This window comes from Asterias amurensis, chromosome 16 (genome assembly GCF_032118995.1).
Source record: "Asterias amurensis chromosome 16, ASM3211899v1".
Lineage (NCBI taxonomy): Eukaryota > Metazoa > Echinodermata > Asteroidea > Forcipulatida > Asteriidae > Asterias > Asterias amurensis.
The window spans coordinates 13,912,893-13,918,971 of NC_092663.1; positions in this window are offsets into that span (position 1 = coordinate 13,912,893).

Sequence of the window (6,079 nt, forward strand, 5' to 3'; positions counted from 1 at the left end):
GCAGTCTTGGTCTCGGTTTACTCAACAAAATTACTCTTGACCCATTTTTGAAGAGGTCACAAACGGGCCTTGACATGGCCTTTCTTCCTGCAGCTGTGAAGCTCTGGAACAGCCTACCATCATCGGTTATCTCAGACATTACTACCCAGGGCAGTCATTCAAATGTAGAGTAAATAAATACCTTAAGTAACGTCCTGTTTTACGGCAATTATGATTGCCGGTGAAGCTAGTTGTTGTGTCTCTCATCACTTTCTAGTGAGTGAGGCATAGTCCAATAACCAATATCTCCTTTCTTTTCTTCTTGTTTTTTTTTTATTGTGGAATGGTATGTTGAAACAAGCTCTTAGCTATCCCTATGGGATATTATGCTTGTCTTTTCAGGGGGCACTCCTTAAAAGACAAAAAAAGGAAACGTTTCACCTGTAGTTCAATTTTGTTGACTGGACTTATGGGTTCCTTATCCTCAACAAAAAAAAACGCACAGTTTCACGAATATGTTGGGCGATTTGCCGTCGATTTTGATAGAGATGAGTTGTAGTTTGGAAATCAAAGTAACATGTAAATTGGTATGACTGAAAGTTCAAACACGTCAAAATACAGTGGGCCTACCACGGAAAGTGGTCGTTAATTTTAGTCGAACGAAACGAAAAACGTTGGTAATAAAACATTTGTTGAAGATGTCTAAAAACCGCTACCACCTTTTGAAATGAAATGAAATGTTCAATGGTCAGTTCTACTGTATTCCTTTACACTGGTGTAGAACCAATACATCGGACGGTTCCAAAAACCCAAAAAGGTATACTTTGCCTCAAAGACCAGTATTCTCGTACGTTTTTTTATGCTAACATCTATTTTGAATAAGTATCAGAAGTGTTCAGTACATTTAAGGAAACGAAATAATAACTTCAGTGCCATGTGTTGCAATTGATACCATGTGACGACCGTAATGTGTGAAAATAGCCACACGGAGACCGGACTTCCTGCCAGAAACAATTTTAACACAACTCAATAAAAGATAGCACGACATTTTATATCTTAAAACTTTTGGTAAACCCGGTATAAGTACATCTTGCCGTATTCACACGATCAAACACCATGCGAGTCTGTATGCTTGTAACTGCACCTACATAACGCTATCGGTATTTTGGTAAACAAGGAATTATATTCAATACAAAAACATAAGGGTAAACTCCCAATTGCAAACTGTTGTGTTGCAATTGTATTGACAGGTTTGACTATCGCTTCAAACTATCGCTTCAATGCCACTTTTGCGTATTATATGTTCGTCCATACTTCACAAACAGGAGGACTTTTTTTGTAAGCTTTTTTTTTAAGCTTTTACAACTACATTCAATGCAGCAGCACGAAGTGGGTTTCTTTCACAGTTCCATAACACATGATTAATGATATACTGCTAATCTTGTCATTTGTATGGAACTCAAAAGTCATAGAGCAATTGATGATCCTTGACATTCATTGGCTTTGTTAACCTCAGATTCTAAATCTATGGTCTCGAAATCAAATTCGCGGAAATTTACTTCTCTAAATATTTTGAATAATTACCAACAGTGTCCACTGCCTTCAACTTTATTATGCAGCGTTTTTGAAGTTAAATTAGCAGGACTTTGCATGTTTTTTTTTAAAGCTTTTACAATTACATTCAAGACTGCAGTATGAAGTGGGTTTCTTTCACAGTTCCATAACACATGATTAATGGTATACTGCCAATCTTGTCATGTGTATGGAACTCAAAAGTCATAGGGCAATTGGTAATCCTTGACATTCATTGGCTTTGTTATTAGTGCAGCGGTTTTTAAGTTGAACTAATAAGATTTTGCAGGTGTTTTTTTTTCTTCTTCAACGTTTTTCCATGAATGGTGGTATACTGTCATTTGCCAACCTTGTAATTTTGTAAACCTTTAACATTTGTTTTGTTATGCAGCGTTTTTTGAAGTTAAACTCGCAGGACACAATATGGGGGGGCGGGGTGCCTACATCTGTTTACCTGTCCGATTCTGAAGTTAAACCAACAGGACATAATTTATGCTTACTGAGTATTTTGGGGGCATACGTTTTCTTTGAGGGCAGCGTTTTTTGAAGTTATACTACTAGGAAAGAGTTTCTTCTAGTGTTTTTTGTGTGTTATGACTCGGCCAGAGTACAACTGCAGAAAATCATGCTAAGCCGGTTTACAGATAAGGCCTTTTAACCCCCACTTAAGGTCCCGTATACACGGAAGCGTGAAACGACAAGATGACACGCGAAGATATCTTCTCTTTTCCAGGTACAAAAAACAACCAAAAACTGATGAAAAACCATCATGTTAGTGTCCGGGATTAGTAAAGCAATTTGAAGCACATTTTTATGGAATTAAAAGTCCTATAGTGCCTTCGAGAAACCTTAGCATACATTTGTTTTTAAGCAGCGTTTTTGAAGTTAAAATAGCAGGATCAAATACTTATTTTTTATTTTTTTTTTTTTGCCTACATTTGCTTTTGTCTGTCCGATTTTGAAGTTAAACCAGCGGGACAGAATTTATATACTTACTAGGTATGTTTGGGGGCATACGTTTTTTTGGAAGGCAGCAGCGGTTATACTGAAAGGAGAGAGTTTATACTAGTGTTTTTTGTTGTTATACCTCGGCCAGAGTACCACTGCACAGAGTATCATGCTTAGCCGGTTAACAGATTAGGCCTTTGTACCCCCATTCGGTAGACAATTCATGTTTCGAACCGGAAGGTCCCGTGTACATGGATGCGTGAAACGACAAGATAACAAGCCAAGGTATCTCGAGTCCTCTTTTCCAGGTACAAAAACCAACCAAAAACTGATGAAAAACTACCATGTTAGTATCCGGGATTGGTAAAGCAATTTGAAGCACATTTTTATCAGGAAAGTATTTGTTTAGCTGATGTTAGTCAACCACATGATTGGTGGTATACTGTCAACCTTGTAATTTTGTATAGAATTTAAAGGTCATATGACCATCGAGGAACCTTTAGCATTTGTTTTGTTACGCGGCGTTTTTTTGAAGTTAAACTCAAAAAACTAATTCAATAATACTTCATGCTAAGCCGGTTAACAGATAATGCCTTTGTACCCCCACTTGAACCGGAAAGTTCCGTATATACACGGAAGCCTGAAACGACAAAATGACACGCGAAGTATCTTCTCTTTTCCAGGTACAAAACCAACCAAAAACTGATGAAAAACCATCATATTAGTATCCGGGATTGGTAAAGCAATTTGAAGCACATTTTTATCAGGAAAGTATTTGTTCAGCTGATTACGGTAATATTTACTCGAGGTAAACTGCTGCTCAAGTCCATGGCACGAATGTGTTTGTTAACGCCGTATTGTTTGGTTTGGGGGCGTTGTCTTCTAGTTGTATTACGGGGGTGTGATTTGATTGGGATTGAATGCTGTACCATGTGGCGTAACAACCATGTTCCTTTGGTGAGCAAAGGGCTATTTTTTATTAGCCATTCGTAAATATTGGTGTGAATTTTCGATCTCATTGGGGAAAGCAGGTTGTTTATTATGTATTATTTAAAAATTTTGGTCTGTCGGTGGGGGGGGGGGTCGTAAAAAACATTTTCCTTTTGGCGAGGTAATGGCTGCAAAGAGATACTTAATTGATGTAGCCATTCATTTATTATTTTGGTGTGGGAAAGGAAAGGTGCTTGTTTGGTATTTGGTTTTTTGTCACTTGGTCTTTTGGTGGGGTGACGTAAAACCTGTTTGCATTTGGGTGAGAAAATGGCTGCAAAGGGATATTTTATTAAGTGAGCTATTCATTAGTTATTTTGGTGTGCATTTTACTTGAACTAATGGGGAAGGCAAGTTGATTGTTTTGGTACTGGTTTTCTTTCTTTTGGGGGGGGGGTATTTTGGTAGGGTGGCGTATAAAAACTTTGGTGAGCAAATGGCTGCAAGTGCAAAGGAATATTTTATTTATTTTATTCATCAATAATGTTTGTGTTTATTCCATTGGACCTTGATGGGGGAAGCAAGTTGTTTGTTGGTTTGGTTTTTTGTTTGGTCTTTTGGTTGTGGCGGTGGTGGGGGCGGGGGATCCGTTGCAACGCGTTGCCCCCGGGTATAAACGCGTATGTGTGGCGTATCTCTTCATTTACATCTCTTATGGCTGTATCGGTCAACAGAGTACGTGGTCAAGTTTTACAATACACCATAAAAGTGACACTCGGCTGTCATTTAAAACCATAATTGCAGGGCAACACCTACAACTAGCTGTAACCCTTATACATCAATCACCACATCACGGGATTGTAGTGTAATCAATATATTGAATATCTGACGCTTGTAAGAAAACAAACAATATGATACCGGGTGGTTTAGTGTGTTTAGTGATGGATGTCTGGTGGGTGCACGCACACTGACAGAATAAGAGATAAAGTACAGTCCCAAAGTTTTAAAGAAATCGCACAACTTACTTTCAAGGTTTTTTTTCAGCTTCGTGTTCTGTGGTCAACTGAGGCCATTTAAAGGCCTTTTCGATGAACGAATCAAAACAATACTCAAAATTTTAGTTGAGTCCAATTATACGAAAATTTTCAAATAAAACAAAATTAAAACTAATCGCAGTGTTCTGTTGTGTAATTTTCGCTGATATGATTGTATTTTCATTTGAAAGCCCCCCCCCCCCCCCATGCAACACCAACCACCCATACACCCATGACTGAGCATACCAAAATGTTATGACATTGCCAGGGCCTTGGTTTACGTCATCCAAATCTGTGTTATGGCATGTTACAGATACAAACAAGAACTGCTATTAAAACAGAATAGTGATGTTCAGTAAGAACCAAGTTTAATAATGTAAACAAGGAACTGGGCCCAATTTCATGGCTTTGCTTACCGCCGAGTACGTGCGCACGCGCAGAAGCCAAATTCGCCGCTAACCCGTGAAATACGCTTGCTGTAAACACATAATTCCTTGCTTCCGTAAGCGCCGATTCTGTGCTTACGGTAAGCAGAGCCATGGCATTTGGGCCCTGGTGGACCAGTCGTGTCATATATTTGAACGAATTAAGATTTACAGAAGACATCTGACCTGACATGAAGATGCTCGTAACTTTCGCTTTCTTGTAATGAACTTTTGATCCCCACCCCCCCCCCCCCTTCGTGGCTATCGTAATGCCTGGCATTCCTTCAAAGTTCATGTCCGGTCATGTTGATATCGAGATATATCATGACTGTGAATGGTATCGACTTCGTTACAATAAACAAGCAACACCAAATCATGAATCTCGAACCGATAGATATAGTCTCATGTCCATGGGCCTGAAATATTTGAGATTCTTCTTCTATCTGTGATTTGGAAGAGGATTCTATCCTCTAAGATAGTATGTTGAAGATGAGCGAGCTATAGACGATGTGACCTGTGACATCATGGCATGTTTACAAAAGAGCCACCGCAGAGCCTGGACTTCCTGCAGGCACGATTTGTACACAGTTTAAAGCCATTATACACTTTCGGTACAGAAAAAAAAAAAGTTCGCAGATTTACAAATAATTTACAGGGTTTACAGAAGGTAGTGGTGAAAGACTTCTCTTGAAATATTGTTCCATGAAACGCTTTACTTTTTGAGAAAACATTAAAACAATATAAATTCTCGTTAGCGAGAATTACGGATTTATTTTAAACAAATGTCATGACACGGCGAAACGCGCGGAAACAAGAATGGGTTTTCCCGTTATTTTCTCCCGACTCCGATGACCAATTGAATCTAAATTTTCACAGGTTTGTTATTTCATATAGAAGTTGTGATACACGAAGTGTGGGACTTGGACAATACTGTTTACCGAAAGTGTATAATGGCTTTAATGGAAGAAAACATAAAATCTTATATTTTATGGAGATTGCACTGTCTAATTCTTATCAACTTTTGGTATGATGAAAGGGGGCACATCTCAAAACTTGTCCAGCTTTTCCTTTCACAACTCTTGGTTTTATGTGGAAATTATCATACAAAAAGATGTCAACTTTCCCATTATAGGACCTGAGTAGTATCTTGCCTGCCAGAATACTCAAAGAATGTACATGGTCACACTTATT